Genomic DNA, 15,954 nt, shown 5'->3' on the forward strand with positions numbered 1-15,954 from the left:
ATAGTTTTAGCCGAGCTCAGATTTCTGGGCAATTAAAGACTTTAAACACTAGCGAAAGCCTTGTCATATTACGACCACCCACTTCCCGGTCGCTGGATCTTACTCTCCTCTCTGACACACGCGCTACTCACAGTATCTCGTCTCCTTTCAAACTCTTAACACGAAAATGCCTACTCGCCCGGACGCCTCAACACCTCTTAAGGCGAAAATTGTTTCGCTCAATGTCAAAGGCCTAAACGTTCCAGAGAAACGTTCTACGCTTCTCCTTACAATGCACAGAAATTCGGCGGATATCATTTTTCTTCAGGAAACCCACTTTAAGACAAACTCAATCCCAAAAATTTGTGATTATAGGTACCCCATTGCCTTTCACGCAACTTCCCCTCTAACGAAATCAAAAGGAGTATCTATCATCTTTCACAAAAATTGCCCCTTTAAACTAACTGATCAGCTCATAGATATCAATGGTAGGTTCATCTTTCTTAAAGGTCAATACGCTGGCACTACTATCACCCTGGTCAATCTGTATGCCCCAAATACTCATCAAGTTAACTTTTTTAGAGAAATAACGTCATCTCTGATCTCTTTTCAAGAAGGGATAGTGATCTTAGGTGGGGACTTCAATGTTCCCCTCAACCCCATCCTTGACACATCCTCAGGCACATCTTCAATCCCATACCGAGCCCTGAAAACCATCAACTCTACGCTGACGACCGTTTTGTTACACGACACATGGCGAACACTGCATCCCGACTGCAAAGACTATACATACTACTCAGCCCCCCACGACAGATATTCCCGTATTGACTTCCTATTTCTCTCACAGAAGGATCTCCCACTGTTACAAAACGCTTCTATTGACCCAATGGTACTTTCGGACCATCATCAGATCTCCCTGACACTACAGTTCCCAGAGACCAAATCAGCAGCTCCTATATGGAGACTTGATTCATCCCTGCTCACAGACCCTGCCCTATTAACAGAAATCACTACCCATTTAAAAAATTTCTTCGCTGAAAATCGTGAGTCCGACACCTCTCCTCTAAATAACTGGGCAGCTCATAAATGTGTGATAAGGGGAACCCTTATAGCCTTGGCGGCCAAACGTAGACGGGAAAAAAAGAAATTATACACTGATCTTCTGGCCCATATCAGGAAACTAGAGTTAGTACACAAACGCACCCAAGCTTTAGCGACGCTCCAGGACCTCACGAAAGCACGCTCGCAACTTCTGGAAATGCTAGATAAACAAGTCAAACGTAAATACATTCTTTCCAAAAAAACATTTTACGAATATGGCAACAAAACTAGTAAAATATTAGCTAAAGCACTCCAAGCCAAAAGGGCGTCCACTACTATTCACTCGTTAACGGATCCTACTGGAAGACGGCTTCATAAATCTACCGATATAGCCAATCATTTTGTTCAATACTACACTAAACTCTACAATCTTTCCCCAACGGCCCCGCAATCAGTCCTACCATCGAAACTTGACCGCATCAAAGATTTCCTACACCAATACAGCCCCACCCCCATCTCAGATGATACGGCTCGAGACCTGGACTCTCCCTTGACGATAGAAGAAATATCTAATGCTCTAAAGCAACTTAAACCAGGCAAGAGTCCAGGCCCCGATGGCCTCACAGTAGCATACTACAAGACCTTTGCGGATATTCTTAAGCCTCACTTTCTCTCGGCCTTTCAATCCCTCTCTGAACCCATATCCCCACCCGCCGACATATTGCAAGCCCACATCACGGTAATCCCTAAACCCGGCAAAGATCCATCTGTTGTGACCAATTATAGACCTATATCCCTATTAAATGTTGACCTAAAATGGTACGCGGAAACTTTGGCCAATAGAATATTGCCGCTTCTCCCTCAGCTTATCGGCCTTGATCAAGTGGGGTTTGTCCCTGGTAGGGAAGCGAGGGACAATACCCTGAAAGCAATAAATATTAACCATTGGATTACAACCTCTCAGAAGCCTGGTTTTATGCTGTCGTTGGACGCGGAGAAGGCATTCGACAGGCCTGGGACTATATGTCAGAAGTCCTCAAGGCTATACATCTACCCCCAAGAATGCTGAATCTAATACAAGCCCTATATTCAAACCCTACGGCAAAGGTTAGGGTTAACGGCCACCTGTCGGATGCCTTCTCCGAGTCGAATGGTACGCGCCAGGGATGCCCTCTGTCCCCGCTTATCTTTATTTTGACCCTAGAGCCTCTCTTAAGAAGACTTAGAGCTAACCCTGACATTCGAGGAATTGACGTCAAAGGCCATACGTATAAGGTAGCTGCATTTGCGGACGATATTCTCCTCTTTCTCTCCACCCCCCTTACTACCATTCCTAATTTATTGCAAGACTTTGCCCACTTCAAGACCATCTCAAATTTGCAAATAAACTTCAATAAATCCAGTGCCCTGAATATCTCCTTACCCGAATCTGTCTGTTCCCTTTGTCGTGCTAACTTTCCTTTTCAATGGAGGACTAAATCTATCACTTACCTAGGAATCCAACTCCCTGCCTCCTTAGCTGATCTTTATACTCTAAATTTCACTCCCCTGCTGAGGAAGATATCCGCTGACTTTCTGACGTGGTCCCCAGAGCGCTTTTCATGGTTCGGTCGGATTGCCATAATCAAGATGAACATTCTCCCACGAATCCTCTACTTACTCCAGATGATTCCGATACGACTCCCCCCTAACTTCTTCTCCACGTTTCGAAAATTATGCACACGTTTTATTTGGAATAAGGGCCGTCCCCGTCTTAGCTTCTCGAAATTGACTTCCCCAAAGCTTCGGGGTGGAGTAGGCCTCCCCGACATCCGCAAATACCAGGTTGCTTGCCATCTCACCAGGTTGATTGATTGGCACATCCACGCCCCACTTAAGGATTGGGTTTGTCTTGAACAAGCGTTCTCTCCCATTCCCTTGACTTCCCTTCCCTGGCTGAACTACAAACACCAGTCTAAAATGCACAAAACTCACCCTCTGATAGCTCCGACATTGAACGCCCTCCAATGGGCTAGTGTTCATTATGGTATCACCTCAGCTAATGGGCCTATGACCCCTCTCAGGGGTAATCCAGATTTTAGCCCAGGGTCACGCCCTTCATTTCTAGCACCAGGTTGGCCTCACACCACAGTCAGAGCAATGCACTTCATTCATAATGACACAATTTGCTCAAGAAGTGACTTAGCACCCTTTACCTCTCACGGCAACTTCCCCTTTTGGACCTACCTGCAGATCCGTCATTTTTTGCTCAGTCATCATCCCAGACCACAATGGTCCAGAGCGTTGACCCCCTTCGAAGATCTCTGCTCTGTCGAAGAACCCCGTCGCCACTTGATCGCGCTCACTTATTCCCTCCTATTCAAAGAGTGTGATAAGTCAGATATGCGAATAAGGCAGAAATGGGCCTCTGATCTTCAGATGCACATTCCTGAGACAGATTGGGAGGATATTTTCAGGTGTGTCCATAAGGGATCGGTTAACGTACACACTCAGGAAAATGCTTTTAAAGTAGCTTCCAGGTGGTACAACACTCCTTATAAACTACACATTATAAACCCTGCTAACTCACAGATGTGTTGGAGATGCAAGACGGCAGTAGGTACATTTATTCACATCTGGTGGACATGTCCCAACATTCTACCATTCTGGACGGAGGTTCACAGGATGATAACTGATATCTCTACCTACCGATTAGACAAATCTCCAGCTCAATTTTTACTACATTATTCGAACAAATCCTCACGCTCCTATTTTCAATCCTTAGCTATGTACATGGTAAACGCCGCTAGAATGTGCATCCCTTGCAAATGGCTTACACCCGACCCTCCATCAATAATTGACTGGTTTAATCGGATTGACGCGATCATGACAATGGAAGACCTTATACACCAAGCACATGACACCCCTACAAAATTCACAACCGTTTGGGCTTGTTGGATCCATTTCAAAACCACAGACCCCTACAAAAGTATTATTCGGAACAGCCCTCCATGAGAACTAGTGCGAACTATTTTCATGACATTGCTTTACTGTACTGTGAGAAGCGCATTTATGCACACTTCTATACCACTTAGGCAATTTTTCAGCACTGAACTAGACAACCTTACTAGTATTTCAAGTAGCTCTATAGGCTTATGCTACGTCTTTACATTGGGACTTGCCCACATCTGACAGCTTATATCAACACAGGCGATCCCACACGTTCTGGAGACCCACGGGCACTTATACCTACGCTACTACGGAAACTGAAATGAGACGGGCTACTAACCATTATGTGGGAGGAGAGGAAGCCCACGCACTGATGTTTTAAGTTACATTTTGTAACGTCATACTATGATGTAATATGATTCGTGTTAATTTACATGGCCGTTCGGCCTTTGTCTTTTCTATTATTTCGTTGTGTTTCTTGCTTTTTATTTTTATTTTTTCTTTACCTTGAAATAACCATCTGTTCGGCAGCGGCTGCGTCCGCAGATGTCATGCGTTACATGTAAACCTGACCAATTGCTGTTGTTTATAAGCTGTTTTGCTTGCTTGTTCTGATATATAATCTTCAATAAAAAAAAAAAAAAAAAAAAAGAAAGTTGAGATGGCTGACTAGTATTTTAGCTAAAATTCTAATATCAGGGTTAAAGACGTAAATGGGTCTGTAATTGAACTATGCAGTGTCATCTGTATGTGGTTTAGGGATCATAAAGCTAATTGCACTTTCAGCAAATTTTAGGTAATATATAATACAAATTGTAAGAAACATATATTATCCTGGTCAGGGCACTTCTTTGGTTTAGGAAATTTGATAGCGCAAAATTCTTCCTTTGAAGAGACTGGGTATTCGAGGAGATCACGTTGTTCTACTGATAGTGTTGGGAGGGTAATTTGTGCAATGAATGTGATCAAAAGTCCCTTCTGTGGCATACAATCACAAGAAATGTTTACTGAACTTGTAGAGTATCTCAAGTCTTTTATTGTATGCATACAATCCTTATTTTACAAATAAACATAAATTTATGCCAAATGATTCCCAGAGAAATATGGCTCATGTAAGCAGAAAGCACAACAAGAGTTATCTGTTTTTAGGTCACCTTTTGCTATAACCTAAATCTGGTCATACATGGATCAAAATTTAGCCGGTTCAGCATCTGTTCATGTATGGCCATTCCTGTTTGAGAGGAGTAGATTGAGTGAATAACTCCTCCCAAAAGGGACTGTAGGTATATTTTCACTCTAAAAGGATGGGGTAGTAATGGCTCAAACTACAATCAAGGATTCCAGAAACCATAAGTCGGTGTAGGGATATATTGGTGTGGGGCAAAGAAGTGATAGTTCATAAACCAGGTAGGATGGATTATGATATCCAGCAGAATGGGTGGACAGTCCACAGCTCAGGGCAGGCCTCTTGAATGAAGTGGAAGAACACTCCAAACATGTAGAAAAAAAATCAAAGGAAGGGGTGCCTTCTAAGTGCAGACAGTGTAGAATTTAATGGTGCAAAGATTAAAACCATTCACATTGCAAGTAGTCCTGCAGTGGTGTGTCTCTTAGCACACTGGTCCGACAGGCTGTTACACAGACCAGAGAGCTATTTTTACTTTGAACACTAGATGGCGCCCCATTAACATGACCATATATTATTGTTGGTATTGTCCCCTGCCATTCCGCCCTAATCACCGCTAGATGGTGTACTATATAAGGCATCCATGCCCCTGAAGTTTCTATCTTGAGAAAGGAATGCGCCTGTCCCTCCCATTGACAGTGCACATGCTCAGAAACACGTTGAATCACTTCCAGGGACGTCGCACGCCACACTTGCAGCCAATCAGCTGCAGCGCTAATCAGTGTATTCTGGAGTCTCTCTGCAAGAATACAATAGCACAGCTGGGGGATTCCCCATCCACACTGAATTTTTTTTTACTATGCCAGGTCATAGCTGAAAAGATAGCAACTTACATACTCAACAAAGCACATACTAAACCAATAATTTGCACATAAGACTATCTACATAAACAATGCCTCGTCTGCCGAAGAGCCAAATACTCATCTGCAAGGAGCAACTGTGTTTTGAAAGGAAAGTCCTTTATTATGGAACCCTTTAATGAAGAAATTCCCCGAAGCTAAGAGATACTGATCTGCATATTGTTGTCATAGTACTATGAAATACTGCAGTGTAATTTTGCAAATACCTTGGATGGGGTACCTGAATAAGCCACCAAAAAATCTGTCATCTGAAGATAATGAACAGATTTCTGCATAACAGGGGTTATACATGTGTGTTTCCTTTTAGCTGGTACAGTATGTCTCGTAGACTGACTTGTATTCTGGTGTTTTTTTTAAAGTTAATAGAAAAGAAGACCTGTTAAATTAAATACCTAAGGAATGGTGGATTTGAATATGGAGCATTTCATTGTTAAAATTGCCAGCACAACAGTTTTGCTTCCAAACTATATTTAAAAATACTAACATATTTTTAGAACAAATACTAAAGTAAAACCATTTTGCTTCAGTATTTAACTTTGCTTGACTTTGCTGAAATTTAACTCAACTTCAATCATATTTTTTGGTCATTTATAAACCAGAAAAGCTGAAGACATCAAAAGACCAGCAAAATGAAAAAGTAAAAAAAAAAAAAAGTTCTTCACATTGATTTTTGTTTTTAAAAGCTGACAGATTTCAAAGCGCTTTATTTTTTATATCTTATATTTATTACACTTATTTCAGTTGTTTCTCTCTAAAGAAAAGAGGTAATTGGGACTCCAGTCCTTACCAATTCAATATTTTCTCCCTAATTGCAGTCTGTCAATATTGAAAAGCCACTTGTGCTTTTGTATGTGCATGTTCGAACATACTAGAATAAATACTTTTATTTCAAGGTGGACACACCTTTGGGCTTCATTCCACAGTTATTGTTTACTGATAAGAATTCAGAAAACCTCTTTCTGTCATGCCACATGCAGATGAGAATAGGGTCAAATTCAGGTATGTAATTTCCAATAATAATTTTTCCCATACAGATAAAATGAAAAAGTGAGGCATGTAATAACTCCATTCATGAGTTTTCACTACACAATTTAAAGCATTCTATTTCACAATAAATATTATTCCATAATGAAAAAAATATATATTTTTGCATTGTCTCAGATACATTTAGATGTACAGTACATCATGAACAAGACAGAAATGTGACAAATTAGTTTACTTGACTTTAGACAGTTAAACAATATCACCTATGTCTCATGTGTAAATTATTTTTAAATCTAGGTTGGCAAATTGTTGTGCAGATTCGCCTGGGATAATTTGTTTTTAACCTTAATGCACCGCATGACTGTTGAACTATGGCCATCAGGCATATAACGTAAAAAGGGGCTTTTAAATTATCCAGTTCCCTTATTGTAAAAAAAAAAGAGGGGGGGGGGGGGGATAGAGCAGGCATAGTGTCAGTAAATTGAGGTCTGTTGTAGGGAAAGCATAGGAAAAGCTGGTGAACTGCACAGGAGTAGATTATATTAATTTAGCAAACTTTAACTAAATTCTAAATGGGCTATCTCTTTAGTAAATCAGCCCTTTGCTGCCTTTTTTATTCTTGTCATTGGGAGCTGTTTGGCTTTCATTTTATTTTGTGGTTGATTTGAAGTCAGTGGTCACTTTTTGCTGCAAAGCTTACCTATGAAAAATGGGCTTTTGTTTTGAAGTATATTATTTTGAAATTATCATTTATTTTTTGGGGTATATTTTTATTTAATTTTAATAGGGTCTTTAACTTAGGTTCAGCTACTTTTTTGTTGTTGCAGTATTTATCTTTAATAAAAAGGGGCCTTTTGATTCAGGGTGGTATTTTGGGGTTTTCATTTCCTTTGTAGGTTTTTTTTAATGTTAGGTTGGGGCCATTTTTTAAGTTAGCGCCTTTTTTAAGTATGGGGTGCTTTAAGCAGCATATTCATTTGTTACTATCTGTTTTTTAAGATGTCTTTTGTTTCGCAGCAAGCTTCTGTATCATTTAAAAGAAAAAAAAAGCCTTAGTGCAAGAACAGTGTGCACCTAAACCACCTCAGATTATATTACTCATACGCAATTTGCCCCCCTCACATCCCTCTAAATACAATAAAAGTCAGGCATACACCAGTTAGGCTTATCATCCCTGGTTAAAACTGCTGACCAATTTTGCACTGCTGTGCCATCCGCAATCTCTAAAGTCTTCTAGCAAAACACCTACCTGTATGTTTTTCTCTAGTATACAGTACTTTGGGCAATTCTGCTTTTTTATATAAATGACTTGCTGCTGGTCAATTTTAAACTACTGTATCATCTGCAGTCTCTTTTTTCACAAAGAGGGCTTAATAAAAAATGTCAAACAGCAGGACAGTTTTGCATCAGCAAGAACAAGGACAACCACTGTCCTTGAATTCACTGGAATATGTGAGATGCTGGATGTTTATTACATTCTTGTTTTTACTAAATAAATGTGAGTGTATTTTATGAAGAGAGGTCTGTGAAATTTGTTAAAGATAGTAACCCAGCTACTACACTATTGGAGGCTGTTCTTTTCTATTTGTTGCCTATGACCTGCTTGTGAGCTGTGTGGAGCCATTTGGAGAGAGAACCCTATAGTTCTTAAAGGAACCTGAGCACCAGTGTCTGGTCCATCAGATTGATCTGCCTTACACACTTAGTTGACCCTTTTCGGATCTAAAATGAAGATGAGCTTGCACTTCCCCTGGTAAAAGGAGCACAATTTGGAAATTGGCAACACACCGTGTGGTTATTTTGTGAACCACTTTATTGAATAGAGACTTTATCAATTGCACAAGTAATAAGATCTACTATCCAAACTGAATTCTTATTGGACTTTCATTGCACCGTTCATTATTTTATGTGTTCACTGATATAGTTTGTACTTTGCATTTTATGTATATGTTATGTTTACATTTTTAGTTATATATTGTCACTTATTAGTCATTACCATATGTTCTTATTGAGGTTCACATATTATCATAATGATTTACTGTGGATGTGGGAACACATTTAGTGATTGCAGGAGCTACCACCTTATTATCATTTAGAATACTGTGTACAGTTCTGGAGACTTCACTTATGGAAAGATATTGATACAATAGAATGAGTCCAGGGTTTGGGGGATAAAACATATTGAAAGCGACTTCAGGAACTTAATATGTACAGTCTGGAGGTAAGAAAGGAAAGGGGAGACGTGATTGAAACCTTTAAACACATTGAGGGGGTGAATAAGGTTCAGGAATGCAGTTCAAAGTGACCTCAAACTAACTGGAGGAAAGTTCAAAACTAATTTTCGTATTATTTTACTGAAAGGTTAGTTGATGATTGGAATATTCTTTCAGCAGACGTAGTGAGACAGTCAACAGTAAATCACCTCAAACATGCTTGGGACAAACATAGATCTATACTCAGACAAAAACGTCAATGAAAATAAAAATAGACAGACCTGATGGACTACTCTGTCTTTTTGTGTTTATATATATATATATATATATATATATATATATATATATATATATATTTATTTATAGGCACAGCAACAATCCTTCAGGTTGTAGGAAAAAAAAAACATGCAATACACACAATAAACAATTACATGATCAAAATGCCTGCTGTTTTCCATTGAGGTTTGCCCCACAGGTGTGGAATTGAATGCCCACTATACTGAACTTTTACTTATTTTCATTTTTCTAGAACTGTCACCATGCATATTTCGATCTGTGGATACATGGAAATTTGCTATTAAATCTTCGGAGCATAGATTGTACCTTGAATGCTGTGGTAGGTGAGTGCACTTGCATTTCACTGTGGGAATTAAAACTGATGTACTAGTAATACAAAGTAAAAAAGAAATACCATGAGCCAAGTACCACTTTAAGGAGGTGGCACACACAACTTTCCAAATGATCCCCAATGAATGAAATGTATGACAAAGGTTAAAATGTTTTTATGAAAAATGTTAAAAAAGGATGTACCAACAGGTTAAAACAGGTCAACAATATATTTAAAAAAATGAACACGAAATGGTGCTAAAAAACTATCTTTGCAAATTCAGAATTAAATTGTCTAACCACCTTCTACATATGTTCTTAAGAAACAAACTTTTCATTGATATTGTAGGTGTAGGATAGATCCACTATAAAACAATGTTGGCCATGTTTACCCAAAAAATGACCATTGTTCAATAATTATTTTTCAATTGTTCAAAAAGTAACTTAAAAATATTATCTACAATTTTTTATTCACAGGGTCATTGTTTAGGGGGTAGGGTGGAGAGGTAATTTGTGGTAGTTTAGTTTATTTAATGTTGTGTTTTTTTATTTGTGTTTTTGTTATTTTTGTTTGTGTGTATTTAACATGGGGCTCTTATTTGGGGAAAAGAACAATTCTACAAAAGGCAAAAAGAACTTTAGTAACCCTCATAAGCTATACACTTAAAAACCAGGCCTCTTTTTCAGACACAAATTTACAAGTTACAAACAAGTTTTTTTGCTAGAAAATTACTTAGAACCCCCAAACATTATACATTTTTTTCCCAACACCCTAGAGAATAAATATTTTTGGCACATCGTATTTGTGAAGCGGTTTTACAAGTGCACTTTTTTGGGAAAAAATTCACTTTTTTTAATAAAAAAAATAAGATAACAGTAAAGTTAGCCCAATTTATTTAATATTGTGAAAAATAATGTTACGCTGAGTAAATTGATACCCAACATGTCACGCTTCAAAATTGCGCCCGCTCGTGGAATGGCGTCAAACTTTTACACTTAAAAAATTCTACAGGTTGCATGTTTTAAGTTACAGAGAAGATCTATGGCTAGAAGTATTGCTCACACTCTAAGGATTGCAGTGACACCTCACATGTGTGATTTGACCACCGTTTTCATATGCGGGTGCTACTCACGTATGCATTAACTGTGCGCAAACTTGTTGGGACAGGTGCGATTTAAAAAGAAAATGTTTCTTACTTATTTTACTTGATTGTATTTATTTTTTCACTGTTTTTAAAAAAATGGGTCACTTTTATTCCTATTACAAGGAATGTAAACACCCCTTGTAATAGAAAAAAGCATGACAGGTTCTTTTAAATATGAGATCTGGGGTCAAAAATTCCTCAGATCTCATATTGGACTTAAATGCAATAAAAAAAAAATTGTCATTTGAAAAAATTACAACAGAAAAATGACCCTTTAAGATGTTTGGGCGGAAGTGACGCTTTGATGTTGCTTCCGCCCTATTATAGTATGGAGATAGGTGGGGTCCATCTTCCCCTCACTCATCTCCATACCCAGCCATGAACAGGTCCGATTGCCTCCGCTGCTGCCAACGGCTCCGGTAAGTGGCGGAGGGCATGGGAGAGCAGTGGGGGGTGGCCAATAACGGTGATCTTGCGGTGAGTCTGCCGCAGAGACCACCATTATCATAAACAGAACTGCTTGCCGAAAAGATGGATATCTTAGTTGTGGCAACAGCTACTGCCGTTACCGAGATATCCATTTTTAAACTGCTGACGTATATGTACAGGAGGTGGTCAGCAATATATAACACCATTAGTAATCTTAAAATCACCAAAACACCTTAATTTTGCCTTCCTAATTGACTTTAATGTTTTTTTACTAAAATGACAAAAATCCAAGGAAACTGTTCATTTTGATTATATCTATTGGGGGTTTTTGAGAACTTCAATTTAGAAATAATGGCTGAAATCATAATGTAAGTTTCTTTAAAAAAAATATAAAGCATTCCTGTAAAACAGCTTTAGCCGTATACAACTGGTCATCTAGTCAGCAGGCAAGAAAAAACAGAAAATATAAAATGAAGAGAGAAAAAAATAGAAATATTCAGGCCAGTTTTTTCTGACATGAAATCAGCATTACCATTTCTGTCACCCTGCCATCAAAGAAACAGCAGCTTCCATCAGCGTCTGTCAAAGGCAAAACAGTACACTATGTAGCCATTTAAACTTATAAATATCAACAAAAGTTACATTTTCATTTCTTCTTGATGACTGTTCTGTCTGTGCTTGACAGATACAAAATAGCTACTGTATTTCTGAAACATTTTCCTGCAATATAATTCTTCAACTGAGGGCTATTTGTCTTTTTTCAACATTATCCACTATGTAACCCAAGGTCCTAAGCCTAAACTCAAATTGCCTGTATGTGACAGCATTCTATTATCAATTTTACCAAAACGTCTTGTGTATTTTTTTTCCTACCAAAATCATACTTTAAATCATTTGAAGGCCTTTTGGAGAAAAAAAGATCTTTGAGTGTGATCAAGCTAGTTTAAGGGGTTAATATAATGAACCAAAACCATTATTACCAGAAATACACCAAGGCATTTAAAGTCATTGCAAGTTAAAGAGGATCCTCACCCTACATGAAACCAGTGTTAAACCCAAAAGATAACATTTATTATATTGCATTAGATGTGGTGAGTCTGGTGACTGCATTCATTTTCATTTTTAGGCTTTCTTTCTTTTATATTCACCTGGTGATCCAGCCAGTAAGTCTGTTACATAGTTACATAGTTAGTCAGGTTGAAACAAAACACTAGTCCATCTAGTTCCACCAATTACATTTTAAACCAATTGTTTTCAACAGAACAAGCTGTCCCTTCAAATGTAGACAAAAGAATTAAGGAAGGTAAGTTTACGGTTAGAGTTAGAGGGTGACCATAAACTATATGGGAGACAATAGGGCGGATGGAGTTGGTTTCAAATTTCACCAAAGGTACCTTTGAGTTTGGGATATTCCATTGGGCAATCTGAGAAAAGGCTGCTAGAAAGTACAAGCATAGATTAGGTAATCCTAGGCCACCAGTGGACTGAGATTTACTTAAATGTGTCTAGAAAATCTAGGTCTTTTGTCTTGCCATATAAATCTATTAACCTCTTTTTGTAGATTGTCAATAAAGGTTTTTGGGATGGTGATGGGAAGGGCTCCAAACAAATATAAAAGTTTAGGTAACAGATTCATTTTGACAGCCGTGACTCTTCCCAAGAATGAAATTTGATAGGAACTCCGGACATGAGATACACGTGGTGGATAGTTCACAGAAAAAATAGAAGATAACTGTAGTGTGATATACATGCGGAGAATCCTTGGAGTTCCTCACACTGAGCAGCACATATATTAATTGGGAAAGCTGTCAATTTTGTAATATTTACTGAAAGTCCAGAGATAGAAGCAAATTTACATAATATAGAAAATAAATTGGGCGGGGAGATTTGGGGTTGAGTCAAAAAGAGCATAACGTCATCCACATACATGCAGAGTTTAAATTAAGAAGATTCAATGGCGTACCCAGTTATGTCTGGGTGTTGTTTAATACAGTGGTGTGAAAAAGTGTTTGCCCCCTTCCTCATTTCCTGTTCCTTTGCATGTTTGTCACACTTAAGTGTTTCGCAACATCAAACCAATTTAAACAATAGTCAAGGACAACACAAGTAAACACAAAATGCAATTTGTAAATGAAGGTGTTTATTATTAAAGGTGAAAAAAAATCCAAATCATCATGGCCCTGTGTGAAAAAGTGATTGCCCCCCTTGTTAAAACATACTATAACTGTGGTTGTCCACACCTGAGTTCAATTTCTCTAGCCACACCCAGGCCTGATTATTGCCACACCTGTTCACAATCAAGGAATCACTTAAATAGGAGCTGCTTGACACAGTAAGGTCCACCAGAAGATCCTTAAAAGCTACACATCATGCCGAGACCCAAAGAAATTCAGGAACAATTGAGAAAGAAATTAATTGAGATCTATAAGTCTGGAAAGGGTTATAAAGCCATTTCCAAAGCTTTGGGAATCCAGCGAACCACAGTGAGAGACATTATCCACAAATGGCGAAGACATGGAACAGTGGTGAACCTTCCCAGGAGTGGCCGGCCGCCCAAAATTACCCCAAGAGCGCAGCGACGATTAATCCAAGAGGTCACAAAAGACCCCACAACAACGTCCAAGGAACTGCAGGCCTCACTTGCCTCAGTTAAGGTCAGCGTTCATGCCTCCACCATCAGGAAAAGACTGGGCAAAAATGGCCTGCATGGCAGAGTTCCAAGGAGAAAACCACTGCTGAGAAAAAAGAACATCAAAGCTCGTCTCAATTTCTCCACAACACATCTTGATGATCCCCAAGACTTTTGGGACAACATTCTGTGGACCGATGAGACAAAAGTGGAACTCTTTGGAAGGTGTGTGTCCAAGTATATCTGGCGTAGAAGGAACACTGCATTTCATAAAAAGAACATTATACCAACAGTAAAATATGGTGGTGGTAGTGTGATGGTCTGGAGCTGTTTTGCTGCTTCAGGACCTGGAAGACTTGCCGTGATAAAAGGAACTATGAATTCTGCTGTCTACCAAGAGATCCTGAAGGAGAATGTCCGACCATCTGTTCGTGTACTCAAGCTGAAACGAACTTGGGTTCTGCAGCAGGACAATGATCCTAAACACACCAGCAAGTCCACCACCGAATGGCTGAAGAAAAACAAAATGAAGACTTTGGAGTGGCCTAGCCAAAGTCCTGACCTGAATCCTATTGAGATGTTGTGGTATGACCTTAAAAAGGCCGTTCATGCTCGAAAACCCTCTAATGTAACTGAATTAGGACAATTCTGCAAAGATGAGTGGGCCAAAATTCCTCCAGGACGCTGTAAAAGCCTCATTGCACGTTATCGCAAACGCTTGGTTGCAGTTGTTGCTGCTAAGGGTGGCCCAACCAGTTATTAGGTTTAGGGGGCAATCACTTTTTCACACAGGGCCATGATGGTTTGGATTTTTTTTCACCTTTAATAATAAACACCTTCATTTACAAACTGCATTTTGTGTTTACTTGTGTTGTCCTTGACTATTGTTTAAATTGGTTTGATGTTCCGAAACACTTAAGTGTGACAAACATGCAAAGGAACAGGAAATGAGGAAGGGGCAAACACTTTTTCACACCACTGTAGCTATTGCCAAGGGTTCTAGGGATAGGGCGAATAATAAAGGTGACAGGGGACATCCCTGTCAGGTACCCCTGCCCAGTGTGAAAAAATCTGAGTTGTAACCTGGTAATTTGATTCTAGTTTTGGGAAAATGGTAAAGAGCTTGTACACCCGTTAAAAACCTCATCTTTAAAGCCCATACATTACATACATAGTTATATAGTTAGTAAGGTTGAATAAAGACAGCAGTCCATCCAGTTCAACCAGAGTGAGTTTCTACAATTGTCCCTATCCCTGTACATTGCACACTCACATCAGTCCCTACCCTCAAGGAGCCCACAATCCAAGGTGCCCATTCATATACTAGGGCCAATTGTGGACCGAAGCCAATTAACTTGCCTGCATGTCTTTGGAGTGTGGGAGGAAACCCATGCAAGCACAGGGAGACTGTGCTCCAGGCAGGTAGTGTCGTGGTTGGGATTCGAACCAGCGACCCTTTTTACTGCTAGGCAAGAGTGCTAACCACTATATCACTGTTCCATTGTAGTACCAAAAACAAGTAAGGCCAGAGTACGCTACCAAAAGCCTTGTTAATGTCAAGGCTCAATAGAATGACCTGCTTTGCATGGAGGTTAGCATCTTGGAAAACATTCATAGTCAGTCGAATATTATCTGTGATGAACCTATTCGGAATGAATCCTGATTGATCAGAAGAAGTCAGAGTCTCTATAATATTAGCCAGTCTATCAGCCAAAGCACGACTAAAAAATTTGAGATCACTGTTAATGACCGATATCGATCTATAGTTTTATGGGAGTTAATGGTCTGAAGGGGTTTTGGCAATAGGGATATATTGGCCAAAGTCATTTCACTTGGGAAATGATCACCATTAAGAATTTGCTAAACATAGTGGTTAAGCATGGGGTTAAAATAGGGGCATAGTGTTTATAGTAACTAGCAGTAAACCCATCTGGGCCTGGAGCAACCTAACGCT

At 39.2% G+C, this 15,954-nt stretch overlaps 1 protein-coding gene across 3 annotated transcripts in view; it reads right to left on the reverse strand.

Moving 5' to 3' along the window:
• The window catches only part of LOC143933862 (uncharacterized), a 164,861-nt gene that overhangs the window by 132,510 nt on the left and 16,397 nt on the right, over positions 1-15,954 (reverse strand). Inside the window, exon 2 of one of the 3 annotated variants that reach the window (XM_077456948.1) lies at positions 11,904-11,950. The exons of the other annotated variants lie outside the window; for them this stretch is intronic. The gene's annotated coding sequence lies outside the window, so the exon portion shown is untranslated. The remainder of the gene's footprint in view (positions 1-11,903; positions 11,951-15,954) is intronic. 3 annotated transcript variants of the gene reach the window in all.

This window comes from Lithobates pipiens, unplaced genomic scaffold, assembly GCF_037356315.1.
Source record: "Lithobates pipiens isolate NorthernLeopardFrog02 unplaced genomic scaffold, aLitPip1_a1.2 Scaffold_27, whole genome shotgun sequence".
Lineage (NCBI taxonomy): Eukaryota > Metazoa > Chordata > Amphibia > Anura > Ranidae > Lithobates > Lithobates pipiens.